At 43.8% G+C, this 17,208-nt stretch overlaps 1 protein-coding gene across 1 annotated transcript in view; it reads left to right on the top strand.

Annotated features, from left to right (window-relative positions):
- Window positions 1–17,208, top strand: part of ARHGAP6 (Rho GTPase activating protein 6) — a 453,678-nt gene that overhangs the window by 201,310 nt on the left and 235,160 nt on the right. The window lies entirely within an intron of this gene.

Genomic DNA, 17,208 nt, shown 5'->3' with positions numbered 1-17,208 from the left:
CCACACACATCTGATAAAGTAGAGGCCGGCACACCATGGCCTGCGGGCTAAATTCAGCCTACTGGCTGTTTTGGTGAATAAAACCTTATTGGGACTCAGTCATTCCCATTCATTAATATACAGCCTGTGGCCCTTTACCTGAAAACGTTGCCAACCCCGTTCTCGACTGACAACTTAGTAGAAAAAGGGGCAAAAGCCTAGAAACAGACACTTTGCAAAAGGGATATCCGAAGACCAACACACATGTGAAGAGTGTTCCAACTCATTAGTCACCAGGGAAATGTTCATTGAAACACAGTGTGCCACCACTCCTTGCCCATCAGATGTCTGTAGTTTAAGCAAGAGAGAGAAAACCGACCATAGCAACTATTGCATCAGTATGGGACAAGTGCAATGCTGACGCGTCACTCGTGGCAGTGTAGACTGGTACAGATATGTTGGGAAACCATTGAGTGGTATGTACTAAAACAGAGCATATGTGCTCCCTGTAATAGAGCAGCTCTACTCCCAGGTATATACCCAACAGAAATGCCTACCTACGCTCCCCAAAAGGCACGGACTAGAATGTTCACATCAGCACTATTCTGGCAAAATGTCTCTCAGCAGTAGAGAAGGAAAACAACCGTGTTTTATTCGTACAGTGGAGTACTTCTCAGCAAAGAAGATGAAGGGCGACGAAAGAAGCCAGAACACCCTCCCCCCGCACCCCCCCTCCCCGCCAAAGAAAAAGACTGTCCATCGTGGGATTCTATGATCTACAGTTCAGAAACGGGCAAATGAAACAAACGAAATGAAACCTATGGTGTGGCTGGTCAGGATAGTGGTTACTTTTGGTGGTAAAGATTGGGAGGGGGCGTTTTCTTGTTCTGGGTAGTCATTATACAAGGGGGTTCACTTTGGCAAAATGCGCTGAGTTGTGCACTTGTGAATTCAGTACTGTTTGGCTTATATTTTTTAGTTCAATAAGCCCCCCCCAAAGAAAATGAATACACATCTCTTTAATGAGGGAAACCTAGAAGTGCTACTCTCAGCCAGTTTTCTATTAAAAATATTGCCTAGGGGCTCCTGGGTGGCTCAGTCGGTTAAGCGTCTGACTTTGGCTCAGGTCATGACCTTGTGGCTCTTGAGTTCGAGCCCCACATCAGACTCTGTGCTGACAGCGCAGAGCCTGGAGCCTGCTTCACATTCTTTGTTTCCCTCTCTCTTCTCCTCTCCTGCTTGCACTCTGTCTCTCCCTCTCTCTCTCTCTCTCTCTCTCTCAAAAAAATAAACATTAAAAATTTTTAAAAAGTATTGCCTAATAGGTTAAGTGAAATAAGTCAGAGAAAGATGAATACCATATGATTTCACTTATATTTTGCCGAATCTAAAACAGCAAAACAAATGAACAACAACAAAAACAACAACAAAACTCAACATGGAAACAGACTTTGAGAACAGTCTGGTGGTTGTGCGGGGTGGGGATGGAGGTGGGAATGGGCAAAATAGGGGAAGGGGATTAAAAGGTGCAGACTTCCAGTTATAAAGAAGACAAGGGGATTACAAAGTACGACACCGAGAAAATAGTTGATAATAAGTAACCACTTTGCATGCTGCCAGGTGGTAGCTAGATTTATTGAGGTGATCACTTCATAACATCCATAAATGTTGAATCTCTATGTCGTATACCTGAAACTAATATCAGACTGGATGTCAACTCTACTTCAACTAAAGAAGACGAAATGTGGAGGGAATCGACAATTTCGGGCGCCTTAAACTTACACAATGTTGTACGTCAATTTGATCTCAATGAAGCTGGAAAAATAAGTAAGAAAAGTTGTTGCAGAAAAACATTGCCCCCGGTGATGTCTTCCTCATAAGACGACCACACCAGGCGACACATCAGGCCCGGCCCTTTGTTTGAGACTGTGTTCGCATTCCAGTCTCAGTAGCGTGGCCTTCCAGGTGGTCTCAGCTCCAAGCGGCCCCACCTCGCAGCCAGGATAAGAAGGCTATGTCTCGCCGCAGCAGATTAACCCACAGAGCAGACCCCGTGTCTTATGTTTAGTCTTAACTTGGTGAAATTGTAAAGAGGCGCTGGAGACCGAGGGAACTGTTTGTGTGCTAAGTGTTGTCTGACTCAATTGCACTCTTGTATCTGGGCTGGATGCCCAGTCTTGTGTGGGAGGCTGGGTAAGATATGTGCATGTCTCCAAAACATCAATTTTCGATTTTCAGGAAGGATTAAAGTATTACTTCTCTAAAGCCATGTAACTGAGGCAGGTTTTAAAGGAGAAGGTCAGAAGAAATAGCCAGGTGTTTTTTTTTAGAGAGAGAGACAGAGTATGAGCAGGGAAGGGGCAGAGGGAGAGAGGGAGACAGAATTGGAAGCCGGCTCCAGGCTCTGAGCTGTCAGCACAGAGCCCGACGCGAGGCTCGAACTCCTGAACCGTGAGATCGTGATTTGAGCCGAAGTCAGACGCCTAACCGACTGAGCCACCCAGGAGCCCCCAAATAGCCAGGTGTTTTAAAAGAATCACCCCAATTTTGGGCTGATGTATTGAGTTAAACTTGTTTCTCCCGTGGGTGCAAGTGAGATGTTCTAAAAGAAAGAAAAGTGTTAAATGCTAAAAATGAATAAAGGGGATGTAATAATCCAAGCAGTAATTGATGGCCGTACTTAAAAAAAAAAAGGCGCTGCTATAAACTAAATTTAAACGATTGAATAATAGTCAATAAATCTAGCTATTCAATCCAGAGTTCTGGTACAGATACAAGATGTACTTCTTCTCATATTTCATAATTATCCAAAATCTTTAACTTAAAAATAGAACACCATTTTTATATGTTCTAAGAGACTCGTGATGATATATGTGCATAAAAATACATATTACCACATATATGTGTATGTATATTTGAATACATATATGTAGACATTTGTGAGATTTTTTAAATTACTATCCTTGGGGCATCCGGGTGGCTCAGTCAGTTAAGCGTCCGACTTCAGCTCAGGTCATGATCTTGCTGCTCGTGAGTTAGAGCCCTGCGTCAGGCTCTGTGCTGACAGAGCCCTTTAAAAGAAAAAAAAAAAAAAAAACCCTGCCTTTTCGCAGGATTTTGAGCAGATTTCCCTTGTTTCATGAGAAACCAAAGCAGACCCTACCTCCGAAATCCTACATCGACTGATGTGTCCTTGGGAAGCTCCCCCGTTCTATGGGCTGCATTTACCTCTTGGCCCTGCTGAATTCCCTTGTGGGAGGCTCTTGAATATATTTCTCCTGTAACTTAAGATGGTGGCCCTGAGATTGGATGATGTCCCTGTAAGTTCCTGTGGCCCTTACCTTTCTGGGGAAGTGGTATATTCCTTCCCGGAAATCAGAATTATGGTTTTGAAAGGTTTTTCTCCTGCGTACCACATCACAGTGTCCTAATGCCAATTGAGAGCTGTCTGCGACATGGAACATCAGGGCAGGGGCGTCAAGACTGGCCCAAGGAGATGATTCTGTTGAATAAATCACCGGGTTACTCGAGGCAGCCATCGTTGCCATTGTAGTTGATTCCGGTTCAGCTTCTTTCTGGGCTCGCTGGTGCGATAATCACCAAATGCTGATTGTTCTCATCTTCTGGAATCTTATTTAGTAATAGCATTCAACAAATATTTCTTCAGTGGTTGCTGTATAGGAGGCATGGAACCAGGCTCTCGAGGTAGAAAGATGACAATGACAGCCCCCGTCTTGAAGGAAAACAGTGTTTTAGGAGGAAACAGACAAGTTGAGTGTCCTATCAGTGGTCTGAACACAAGGCCTGTGGGACCTCCTGAGGGGTGGTGGTGGTGGGATGGGCCCGTAAGGTTCAGGAAACCCAGAGAGGCTAGTGGGAGTTCTATGGGCAAAGGGGAAATGGAAAGGGTGGGGGGAAGGTGGTGATGGATGTGATGTAGGAAGAAGGGTGTTACAGGCGGAAGGGTTTTACCCCTTGAAGACAAAGGACTCGTGTTCAATGTGTGACCTAGAATTTCAAAGGTCATCTCCCCGGGCAAGATGCCAAAGAAGGTAGTTGTAGAAAATGGGTTGGATTCTGGTTACCTTCCAGAGTCTTGACTGGTCTGAAAATTTTAGATACACAAATTTTTGTGCAGTATGGCATGACCTAGAAGTCACAGCCTAATAAAAAGCTTATGCAATGAAAATAAATAACAATTTGAGGTTACTTCCTCTGAACGGACCAGGGTTTTTGAGACAGGGCAAAATGATCTGGCTCCAAATATAGACAAGTGTGTTTTAGAATCTTCTGTTTTTCTGGTCTCAGAGCATGTGGTGTGGCACGGCATGGTATGTAATTGAATCCAGTGCAGATGAGTACAAACCCACTTCAAGATTGGATGGGGGGATACCAAGGAACAGCATGTGTCCAAAATCAGGACCAAACTTGCCAGATGAGCGCACAGGGAAATCTTTCCTTTGGATGGACTTAGAAAAATCCCAGTGGGTGAGAAAGAAATACTTTGACAAATGATTTGAGAATAGTAAATACAAATGCAACAAGGGAAGGTCGGTTTTTTAGTTAGGGTCTATATTGTTCTGGAAGATACGTTGGTGGGATGCCATCTACAGACCAAATGAATCTCACATACATTTACCTGAGACCTCTAGAAATAGCAGAAATGTGTCTCTAAGAGCTCCGATACGCAGCGCAGCAGAATCCAGTTTGGAAGTCTGCCTGACCTAAACAGGCTGGTTTATCTTTGGCAAGTTGTCTGTCTGCTTCAAGGCTATAAACGACACAAAATAATTGAGACGTTAATAGAAACGAATATGTAGAAGATGTTTTTTCTTTGGACTTGTAAAACTCCAGAAGGGAGAAAATGCAAGCCAAAAGTAAAAAAAAAAAAAAAAAATCAAACAAGGCAAAATACTATTTTAGTTTTCTGATTCGGAGGTCGGTGAGCATTTTCTGTAAAAGACCACGTATGTCAGGCTGTCGAAAGCAGCCACGGACAAGGACTTATTTATGAATGCCGAAATTTGAGGGTTTTGGTAATTTGCACGTGTCATGAAACCTTATTCTGCTTTTGATTTGTCTTTCAACCATGTAGAAACGTAAAAACCTGTGCCAGATTGGAGACAAACATCTTCCGTCACTTGTTCTTTTAGAACAAACCAAAGCAAACAAGTCATGTTGAAGTGCAACAGGCTTTCTTTTTCAGGCTTTTGTGTAAATAAGTTGAATGGTGACTTTTCAAGTTTGGTATTTTCTTAGATTTTTCTAGAATGCTCTGTGCCCCTGCTAGGATGCTTTGGGCCCCGGTAACACTTTCTAACATCAGTCGTCACACATTTATTAAGTGCTCACCGTGAACTGAAATGCTGGGGACAGACGTCAGAGGAAAAGAAAATATTAGCAGTAGAAAGTGGTACAGAAGCGCCTCTATTTATGGAATTTCAACTTGTGCACTTTCATAGATACAAACAAAACCAAACTCTGGAGCAAAGCCCTCTGGCTGTCTCCTCACTGCCAAAAATATGCGTTGAGAGTTTCTGGGAGCTGGTTTTGTTTCTGCCCTGCCCACCACCCCCCCCCCCCCTTGTTTTTCAGCCTACCTAATATTTACTATACTTCTCTTTGGTACTGAGGAGTTTGACCATTAACCCCATCTTGTGTGGTAACCTCAGAGGAAGCGGGAGAAGAAGGTGCTGATAAGAAGTAGCAGAAGGGAAGGCGAACTAGAAACAATTTTTCAGAATTGAAATAGGTCAGCAAAATTGTTGCATGTTGTTTAGCAGAAGAACAATTTGGAGGACAAAGACCTCACCTTGCACCCTGAGAAAAGTTCTGTACCTGTGTGATGATAGCGAACATTGATATAGAGCTTATATGTTCCTGGCACTGTTCTAACTTCTCTCTCTCTGCGCGTACACACGCACGCACGCACACACTCACACACTCACACGCTAGAATGATTCCCACCACCACCCCCAAAAGGATGGTAATCAACAAACGATGGATGAAACGGGGAACTTTGAACTGTGAACTGTGTTGTTAGGTGGCCGCATCTTAGACATATTTGTGATGGTCTGTAATTCAGCGAAAGGAAATGAGTCTGGTAAGTGCAGTAACCCAGTCATGGATGGTTCCCTGGGTTGGCCTCTTTCGGAACTGACCCGAACTTAAAGTCAGTGGCCAGACGGCAACCGGGGATGCCGAAGCTGCTGAGAAATTCTCTGCGGTGCTCGTGGACAGATTCACCACCTCAGTATAAGCCGTGAAATAGGTGTGATGTGGACAGAGATGGCAGATAAAGCATTTCTGAGCCAGGAAGAGGATAAGCTGGAGGGCCAGGCCTCGGGAGAGCGGCTCGCACTTCACCTTGATGGAAGCACTTCGGCGGCTACAGGCTTTTACCCCGCTCAGGACCTCTGAACGTAGGAGCAGAGTCATAAATGGCCTTTAGGGCTTAACAAATTTGCAACCAGAAAGTGTAGTGGACGCTTGCTATTGGTGCTTTGCCCAGAATATCTCAGATCTGTTATCAGTTCTGTGTGCTTGACCCATCCCCCAGCTTCTGTGTGGTTTGCTTCTAATGACCAACATCTGTGAACTTTTTCAGAGGACCTCCCTTGGGATTCTCGGGCAGTTTCCCTAAAGCCACAAAGAGCAGGAAGTGCCTGGGACTTTACATCACCCTGGGGCATCCCATAGCCCCTGACTGGCAGGTGTGAGAACGTTAAAGCCTAGCTCCTTTGGTCTGAGATGGGACAGCTCTGAGATAGGATTTATACTCCAGAACCCCCCTCCCCTCCCCCAGGGTCAGGCGGAGACCGGGACTCTGCCAGACATCACACCTTTACTTGGCTTCCTCCCCTTTCCTCCCCTGTGACGCTTACCCCTTACCAGTCTCTCCTGGGAACGAGCCCTTAATAAATCACTTGCACATGCATGCTTATCCTCTCGTCTGTTTCTGGAGAACTCGGCCTGAGGCAAGAAGGCACTATATCATGAAGAGAGAAGTGGCACAAGGCCTTGCCTTCAGTTAGCATTGAAACAATGGATGAAAGAATGGACTGAATGAGCTAATAGAAGCCTGTCTTTAGCCTTGAGCCATTCCGTTAGTCAGGGAAACAGGAAAGTGATGAAACATCGCCTCTGACATTTTAGAGTTGCACGCCCAATAGTGAAGCTGCCCACACAGTGTAGCCTCTCCAGCTGATGGGCATCCTGGCTCAGGCTGTTAGATTTTGCCAGCAAGAAGGCACCACGTCCCGGGATAGCTGCCTGTCTTGTCTGGCACCACTCAGTTTATTATGAAGACCTTCCTTCCTCCCTCCATTCCTTTGTTTCTTTGTTCCTTTGTTCCTTTGTTTGTTCCTTCCTTCCTTCTACTTTCTTCCTCCCTCCCAACCTCTTTCACTCCTTCCCTCCCTCCCTCCCTTCCTTCCTTCCTCCCTTCCTTCCTTCTAATTTCTTCCTCCCTCCCTTCCTCCCTCCCTCACTTACTCCTTCCTTCCTTCCTCTCTCTCTCTCTCTCTCTCTCTCTCTCTTTCTAATAGCTTTATGGAGATCAGATTCACATTTCATACAATGCAACCCATTTAAAGTGAACAATGAAATGGTTTTTAGTATATTCAGAGTTGTGCAACTATCCCCACAATCAATTTTAGAATATTTTCATCACCCTGAAAAGAAACCCTGTACTTTTTAGCTATCACCTGCTTTAGTCACCATCCTCTTATCTCCCCAGCCCTAGACAACCACCGATCTCCTTTTTGTCTCTGTGGATTTGCCTATTCTGGACATTTCTAATCAATGGAATCATATAATATATGTGGTCCTTTGTGACTGGCTTCTTTCACTTAGCGTAATGTTTTCAAGGTTCATCCTTGTTTTATTATATACCAGAATTTCATTCCTTTTTATGGCCAAATAATTTTCCATTGTATGGATAGGCCACATTTTGTTTATTTACTAATCAGTTGATGGACATTTGAGTTGTTTCCATTTTAGGCTATTAGGAATAGTGGTACTATGAACATACGTATGCACGTTTTTGTGTGGACATATGTTTTAATTCCTTTTGTTATATACCTGGGAGTGGAATTGCCAGGTCAAATGTAGAATGTTTTTTCTTATGTTGAGCCAAAATCCACGTCGTCATAATTTCCACTCTTGATTCTTGTCCAGCTTTCTGGAGAAAACTGACAAGGTTTTCCTTTCTTACACATGATGTCCCTTCAAACCATTCATCATTTGTCTTCGTGGCCTTCTTCAGCTTTCACAGACTGAGTTTTCTTTGTTCTTTCGATCATTCCACTGTAAAAATGGGACTTACAGAAGTGCAAACTGATAGCCTTGAAGTTGTCACATTGTCTGCTATGATGTACAAACCAGCATTCCTTTGTTCCAAATCTCAGACTTTCCCATCAACCACAGAGAAATAGTGGCTGGCAACTGTATTTTGCTACGATGGGAGACCAGGAATTATTTCTAGGTGGGAAGGATTTTCAATAGACTCTGAAGGGATTTTCCCTTTGGAAAATCTTAAAGGACTAATAATTTGCGTAATTTATACACATTTATCACTTTTTGACATGTTAATGTGAGAAAAAGGAATTCTGTGGTTTTGAAAAACAAAGTTTCGTGGAGATCAGTTATCCTGAGAGCTTTGAAAGAAGTCCTGTGTAGCATTCTTTTTACCGTTAGTCACAAAGACAATGGGGAGAAAACTTGACAAAACCACAGGAAAATATAGCAAGTCACTTAGCAGGTGCTAGGTTGTGCTGAACTGGGCCAAATGTTATGTTCATTTACATTTTAATAACTACAAATGGATCTGATTCTGGCTTGTTAGAGAGTTCAGAATGTTTTCTACTTTACTTCAACATTCAATCCAGAGGGCAGGGTGAGTTCTGCATTGTCTCATGCTAGCTGCCTGACCTTGAACTAGTTATTTGGCCTTCCTAGGCATTCGTTCTTGCTAAAAATGTGAACCCCGAGGTGGTGCTCCAAGAGATTCTCATTCATTGTGTTTTGGGGACGTCCTCATGATCTATTTTTTAAAATGCGCCCTGCCAAGTGATTTTGATGTGTGTGGACTTAAAGACCATACTTTCAGAAATGCTGATTAGCCATTTATTTCTGATCCGTATCCCTTTTGTCCTGTCTTCTGCTGAAAGGGAGGACGAATCTCTCAATCTCTCCAGGTCATCTTTCCATAGATGCTGTGTTTATGAACGTGAAGAAGGATGACAACGAAAACTGAAATAATGAAAAAGTTCTACTCTGATGCTTAGATTCTGATATATTAGGATTTTTTTGACCAGAACAATTTTATCTATAGAGTTTCTCAACCTTAGCCCTACTGGCATTTAGGGCCAGAACATTCTTTGCTGTGTGTGTGTGTGTGTGTGTGTGTGTGTGTGTGTGTGAGAGAGAGAGAGAGAGAGAGAGAGAGAGAGAGTTGGTGGGATGGGGAGGGAGGGCGGGCAGTGTCTCTTGTTCATGGTGGGCTGTTTAGCAGCATCCCTGGCATCTATCCAGTAATTACTAAGCACTTCATGCCCCATCCCAACTTGTGACCAAATATATATATATTGATTATGTGTGTGTATATATATGTGTGTGTGTCTGTGTGTGTGTGTGCGTATATATATATATTCCCCGAGGGACAAAGTTACCCCCAGTTGAAAAACACTTTTATAAAGCATGGTACCAAAGAAAACAAACCAAGAAACGAAGCTTGGAACAGTTTTCTTTGGTTGGCTCTCATTGCACAGCAAGGCATTGAAGTCCGTGCTGGACCGGTGGTGCTCAACCTTCATGTACCAGGAATTTCTTGGAGATCTGGAACTCTCTGGCCCATCCTCTCTACTTGATGCATTAATGGGATACAGACAGGGTAGGTGACTTGGCAAGCAAAGGACACTGTTTCATTCTCATTTCATTGCACTTCTGGCAACAAATTCTTGATGTTTGCCTTATATGTCCCTGTTCCCTATGACAAATGAAAATCATAACCACAAAATAGATTAGGGACGGGGATGGACACTGTTACAGGTGAAATTGGTTTGAAAGCTGCAGGCACCAGAGCAGTGCCACATGCCATCATTTATAATATTGCTGAGCCTCCGAAACGAGGGGATGTTGAGGTTGTAACAGTGGTGTCGTTGGGAGACTAGTCAAGCGCTCCAAAGGACTCTAGAGCTGTCAGTTTGGGTCACACAAATGGCCAGTTTTTACCCTACCTGTCAGCCTTTCGGCGTGCTGTGTTGGCGTGGAGGGAGGCCCACTTGTGTGTAAGTCCCACTGCTCGGCCCTATGCCTCTGCTCTGAGGATAGCTGTCCTTGTTTTCTCGAGGAAAGCAAAACCCACCCCACTAAAAGAAAGTTCATTGTTGGTGTGGGATACACTTCTAAGTGGGAATTATTACAGGACGAATTTCTTACATCTACGAAGGGTTTCTCAGCCTTGGCACTCTTGACATTTTTGGCAGGGTAGTTCTCTGTTGGGGGCCGGGGGCGGCTGTCCTGCACCTTGGGGGATGTTTAGCACATCCCTGGCTTCTACCCACTAGATACAAGTGCAACCCATCCCCCCCCCCCCACATTTTGTGACCACCAAAAACGTCTCCAGACATTGCCAAGTGTCCCTCTGTCCCCATTGAGAACTACTAGCCCAGGAGATATGGATGGGGCACTGGTAGTATCTGACCCTGTTTTACGAGAAGGCACCATAGAAATCTAATAGATGAGTCTGACTTATCAAAAAGAGTCTCTACTTGGGAATGGACTGGATGGCCTGCAAAGAGACATGGACCCAACTTTCCATCTCAACTCCACCGCTTACAAGATGTGCAAAGCAAATTAATTACCCTCATGAATAAAATGGGGATGATCGTACTTTCCTCACACTATTATTCCGAGGACCAGATTTGCTATTTGAAAAGCATCTAGTTGAACAAAGGACCGGTGATGTGCACGTTCAATAATAAGTGGAGTTGTTATTGTCTCAAATAATAATTCTAGCACCTGCAGCACTGGTGTCGCCATGAGCATTCTGCAGGCTTCACACGCTCGCAACACCATGCAGAGGAAAGGACGTTATCATTAGTTGTGCAGAGGCAATAGACTAATGTTAGATTATGGGTATAATGAGAAGCAGTGTCCTGACTCTCGACCTGTTTTTCGGGAAGATCATAACTAGAGGGATTGCAACCTCTTCTTTTTGCCTAATGACCCTTGAATAGAAAATTTGTTTTAGAAACATGGCTCTGTGGATACTTTTGAAGGGCACTCTCCCTGGCTCCCTGACATTGAGTGGCAGTGCTTCGGTGAAAACATCAAAACTGGCAAGAAAAGGACAAGCCAGCGATGCCAAGCTGAACCTACTGTCATGGTCGGTTTATTGTCAACTACCCTCCCTTGTCTTTCCCCCCTGCATTCACAAATCATCACGTCATCAGTTCTGGTTGATATATAACTTCTTGATACTCTTTGTAGTTGGAATCAAGGCTAAGGGCAATAGTACCAGCTGATGCCAGGGAATTCTTCTCTTTCCCCTCTGTCCTATGTCACCACAGCTCCAGACACCATTCTTGGCACCCCCAGGAATTCTTCATTCACTGGCCTTTGGAGCAGATCTGTCTTTAGACTGGGGAGTGTCTTTCTCTAACTTACCTGGAGAAAGGAATGGGACACTTTATTCTTCCTTGGATCCCTCTCATCTCCATATCATTGTTAGAGTTCAGAAGAAGGGGAGAAATTATGGCTATGGAACAAAATGGTGATTCCGTAAGTGGCATTTAGGTTTACGTTTGGGTTGCTGAGGTATTTCCCCCCAGGACTCTGAACTTCTGCACAATAAAATGTCTTCCCTCAAAGGCATAAGTGATGTAACCCTTGCTTCTACCTGTACTTGTGGTTGGAGTCAGCAATGGCATTTCAAATGCCAGGACCCCAGCAGGGCTGGCAAGTTCTTCACTTACGGGAGACATGTGATTTGGGACAAAGAGGATCTCAAGCTTCTTCCCCATCTCTCCTTCTTGATCGTTGAGTTTGATTTCCTGAATTTTATCTTTGTAGCCCCGTGAGAAAGCCTAGAAGAGAGACAACTCTAAACTATGTTCAGTCTTTATATAAACTATGTTCAGTCTATTTATACTGTAGTGTAAACAAAGATTCTAATTGGTACAATCAGTTCAAAAAATTATTGGGCATTGTCCAGTAAAGTTAAAGACATGCATACCTATGACCTAGCAGTTTTGTTTCTGGGTTTGCACCCGATAAAAATGCATGTACTTTGCACGAGGAGATGTGTATAATGATGTTCAAGCAGGATGGTTTTCGGTAGTCCCAAACTGGAAAGGACACAAATGTCCATCTCAGTTGAAAAGATAAATCGTGTTAAGCACATACGATGAAATACTGGACAGCAATGCAAATGAATGAACCAGGGCTACATACAACAACATGGGAGAACCTTAAAAACATAATGTTGAGTAAAAGAAGCCACATGTAATAAAACATAGGAATCATTTATATAAAGTAAGGAGACAGGTAACGCCAAGGTCTAATATTTATGGATGTGCAACTTCCTAAAAAGCAGTGGTTCTCAAAACAGGGGGGATCTTGCTGCCACCCCAGGGGGTATTTGTCAATGTCTGGAGACATTTTTGGTTGTCACAGTTGGGGAAGGGAGGTACTACCGGCATCTAGTGGGTAGGTTCCAGGGATGCTGCTATACATCCTACAACCCACAGGACGGCCTCCACAGTGAAGAATTGTCAGTAGGGTGCCAAAACTACAAGAAACAAAAGCAAAAGCAAACAAGTGGGGCTACATCAAACGAAAAAGCTTCTCCACAGCAAAAGAAGCAATCAACAAAATGACATAGCAAAAGGAGTGGGAGAAAATACCTGTAAAGCATGTATCTGATGAAGGGCCTATATCTAAATAACTCAATAGCAAAAAACCAAATCATCCAATTTAAAAATAGGCAAAGGACCTGAATAGACATTTTCCCAAAGAAGACGTACAATGGCCAACAGACACATGAAAAGTGCTCAACGTCACTGATCGTCAGGGAGATGCAAATCGAAACCACAATGAGCTATCACCTCACCTGTCAGGATGGCTTTTATTGAAAAGACAAGATGTAACAAGTGTTGGTGGGGATGTGGGAAAAAGGAAACCCTAGTGCACTGTTGGTGGGACTGTAAGTTGGGGCAGCCATTATGGAAAATGGTATAGAGGTTCCTTACCAGATTAAAAAGTAGAAATAGAACTACTGTATGATCCAACAATCCCACTTTTGGGTGTATGTCCCAAAAGATTGGAATTAGGATCTTAAAGAGATATCTGCCCTCCTGTGTTCATTGTAGCATTATTCACAACAGCCAAGACATGAAAGCACCCTAAGTGTCTATCTACAGATAAATGAACAAAGAAAATGTGACACCTCTCCCTCTCCCCCCCCCCCCGCCATCTGTCGCTTTCTCCCTCTATTTGACACACATTTCAGCCACACGTGTCAGCCACAACAAAAGGGAATCCTACCACTGGCGACAACATGGATGGACCTTGGACCTTGAGGGCATTATGTTAAGTGAAATAAGTCAAGAAAGACAAATGCTATCACATATCACTTATATGTGAAATCTAAAAAAGAAAACCCCCCAAATTCATAGAAACAGAGTGGAATGGTGCTTGCCTGGGGTGGTACAAACTTCCAGTTATAAGATGAATAAGTTCTGGGCATCTAGTGTACTATATTGTATACTGGAAAGTTCCTAAGAGATAGATCTTAAAATGTTCTCACCACACGCACAAAATATGGTGACTATGTGAGGTGATGGAAGTAGGAACCCACCTCATTGCGGTAATTATTTCACAATATATATGCATGTCAAATTATCTCATGGTACACTTTAAACTTACACAATGTCATATGTCAGTTGTAGCTCAATAAAGCTGGTGGGGGAGTGGGGAATTATTGGTCCCCAAATGCCAACAGTGTTAGGGTTGAGAAACCCTGCTGTAAAAGGGAAGCTGAGAAGTAAAGTCCGTAAAATATAGGGCAGTGTCTGTCGCTGGGATCCGGGGAAGGTGTTACAATGTCGCCGCGGGACATGGGGCTCTCTGGGACACCCGCAGTCTCTACCTGTTGACCTCAGTGATGGTTATGACGGGCATATGTTTTGCAATAATTCATTAAGCTGCACATTATATATTATCAATTGCTTATTTTAGAATTTGAAAAATATTCTAGCAGGTGGATTGACAGGACAATAGAATGAAAGAGTGTAGGCATTGGGTTGTAGGGAAGAGGCCCCCACCCAAAAGGATCTCGGAGCTACTCAGTGGCAGGGCTGGGCCTCCTGGCTGGGCCTTGTCCTCCTATCCTAAATGGGTTTTAGTGCTCAGATGTGCCCTCAGCTCCTCCTAAACTCTGAGGTTGCATTTGCTTCCATGGTCAATTCATGGTAAAGTTTTCCTGAAAAAGCAATCACCCCTGGGCTGGCACTAAATGTGGAAAATGTCGACTCAGCTTATAGGCAGGCAGAGTAAATGCAAACAAGGATTTGTATTTCAGGGTCCTGGTGGCAAGGGCAGCCTTCAGTCCTGGAAATGCTGTAACATTTGGGGGCAGGAAGATGAGGAAATTCCACTGTGAGCGTGACACATTTTTTCTTCAAAATGATGCTGTTAGAGGAACTCCTAGAGATTATTTTTGCGTCCTCTCTGGGGGAAATGATAAACATCAGAGAAATTTATTATTTTTTGAAAGAGTGACTAATCAAAAGAGAACATTAGCCAAGCAGGCTCTTAATCTAATGAGGGAATGGGATGAACTTCAGCCTTCTCTGGGGGAGCTTTCGAGTTCGCCCTTACAGCTCCCTCTGTCACCCCACAGGCAAAACTTGAATTTCAAAGCCACCTGCCATGTTAACATATAGTTTAAGTGACCTAGAACAATACCTGCAAATTGTATGTGCTTAAAAATATTTATTGAATGGGGTGCCTGGGTGGTTCAGTCAGTTAAGCGTCCGACTTCGGCTCAGGTCATGCTCTCACGGTTCGTGAGTTCAAGCCCCACATCGGGATCTGTGCTGACAGCTCAGAGCCTCGAGCCTGCTTCAGATTCCGTGTCTCCCCCTCTCTCTGCCCCTCCCCCACTCGTGCTCTGTCACTCTCTGCCTCTCAAAAATAAAGAAACATAATAAAAAAATTTAAAAAATATTTATTAAATCTAAGTGACCAAGTGAATAAATAAACAACATGGGAAGGATAATTAGGAGTAGAGATGTGCAAATAAAACATTTTGATTAGAGCGGTGTTTAAAATATACCTTGAAATATACTCAGATAGAAATAATGTGTGGAATTCAAATGGTTTCAGATTGAATAGAACTTTCAGAGTTCTGCCCAATCTCCTAGGTCCCTTCTTGAGTCTTTTTTTTTTTTTTTTTTTTGGTGTGTGTGTTTTTAAAAAGTTTATTTATTTATTTTGAGAGAAAGACAGAAAAAGAGAGCGAGCAGGGGAGGGGCAGAGAGAGAAACCCAAGCAGGCTCCGCACTATCAATGCAGAGCCTGACGCGGGGCTCAAACCCACAAACTGTGAGATCATGACCTGAGCCGAAGTTAAGAGGTGGACACTTAACTGACTGAGCCACCCAGGCGTCCCCCTTCTTGAGTCTTGAACGAGTGGACTGAGAATTGAAAAGGTGTAGGATTCACACTGAAGGGAATTCAAGAGTCTTGCAGCATGAATCGATCATTTCGTTTCTTAAAATGCTTTGTCTTATCTCCCCAGACCTTTCAAACACAGGAAAACAGTCCTATTGCACTTAAGAATTTAACTCTGACTTAGCAATGGCAATGTAGCAAGAAATATTCTTTGCAGGCAAACGTCATTCCTAGAATGTAAGTACACAGTTTGGGAATGATGGATTATTTCTGGCTTAGGATAATGTTGTTTAGTGACAATACATTTTTCAAAGGTGGCACACAAACAGTAAGGTGACTCAACACGGAGGCGGCTTACTCAGGGGTAATGATCAAAGGGCTATGGTTAATAAGGTTTTTTTTTTTTTTTAATTTTTTGTTTTTCAACGTTTATTTATTTTTGGGACAGAGAGAGACAGAGCATGAACGGGGGAGGGGCAGAGAGAGAGGGAGACACAGAATCGGAAACAGGCTCCAGGCTCTGAGCCATCAGCCCAGAGCCCGACGCGGGGCTCGAACTCACGGACCGCGAGATCGTGACCTGGCTGAAGTCGGACGCTTAACCGACTGCGCCACCCAGGCGCCCCTAATAAGGTTTTTTAAATCCAGGGACCCACCGTGTGTGTGTGTGTGTGTGTGTGTGTGTGTGTGTGTGTGTGTGTGTTTCCTTATATATACAATGAAACAGTTTCTGTAGGGAAAGGGATTTGTAGCTCTGGAGGTTTAATGGCAGGTATGACAGAGAAAGAAATCCCAAAGCTGGTGAGTTCATCTTTCTACATAGACCACAGTGAAACAAAGGTCCCTGAATTGGTCCTCGGTGCATTCTCTGAAAGATGCCGTATGGTGAAGCTTATGCTAATTCTTTGCCTTCTTCTAAGGGTCTTTGATGACATAGCTCTAAAGGGTGCTTTCAGCAGCAGAGCAGAGTGAAAGCGAAGAGGGGACTTTAGCATGTCATTTGTCCAGCTCTGCCTGGATGTGTCAGGGAGCAGGGAGGGCCTCCAAGGTGAATGGGCTCTGTGCTCCCACCTCGCAGAGGGAAAGGAGATCTGGGCAGGGCGTGCTGGGGTGGGGGGCTGGGGTGAATGGTGAAATTGACCTCTTAAGACTGGCAGCACCCTGGCGACATGTTCCTGTTTGAGGCAGGGGACATTTTTCTGTTATTGCAGGATAAAATATACATAGTGAAGGGTGTACATTACCCAAGTCTGAACTGTACTGCTCAATTGAATTTTTACATGTGGGTGCACTTGGGTCACTGTCATACACATCAAGATACAGAACATTTCCAGTGTCCCCAAAGGTTCCCTTGTACCCCCTTTCCAGTCAATTCCAGCTCCCTATCTTGGTAATCGCTGTTCTGGCTTCTATCACCATAGGTCACACTTGCTTATTTCAATTCAACATTTGAATCTCAATTCTGCAACAAATAGGTAGAATCATACCTTGTGTCCTATTTTGTGTGTGATTTCCCTCTCTCTCAACGTTTGTGAGAAGAATCCACATCAT

Source organism: Leopardus geoffroyi, chromosome X, assembly GCF_018350155.1.
Source record: "Leopardus geoffroyi isolate Oge1 chromosome X, O.geoffroyi_Oge1_pat1.0, whole genome shotgun sequence".
Classification (NCBI taxonomy): domain Eukaryota; kingdom Metazoa; phylum Chordata; class Mammalia; order Carnivora; family Felidae; genus Leopardus; species Leopardus geoffroyi.
Note: the sequence above shows the minus strand (reverse complement) of the source record. Positions and strands in the feature narration are given on the sequence as shown.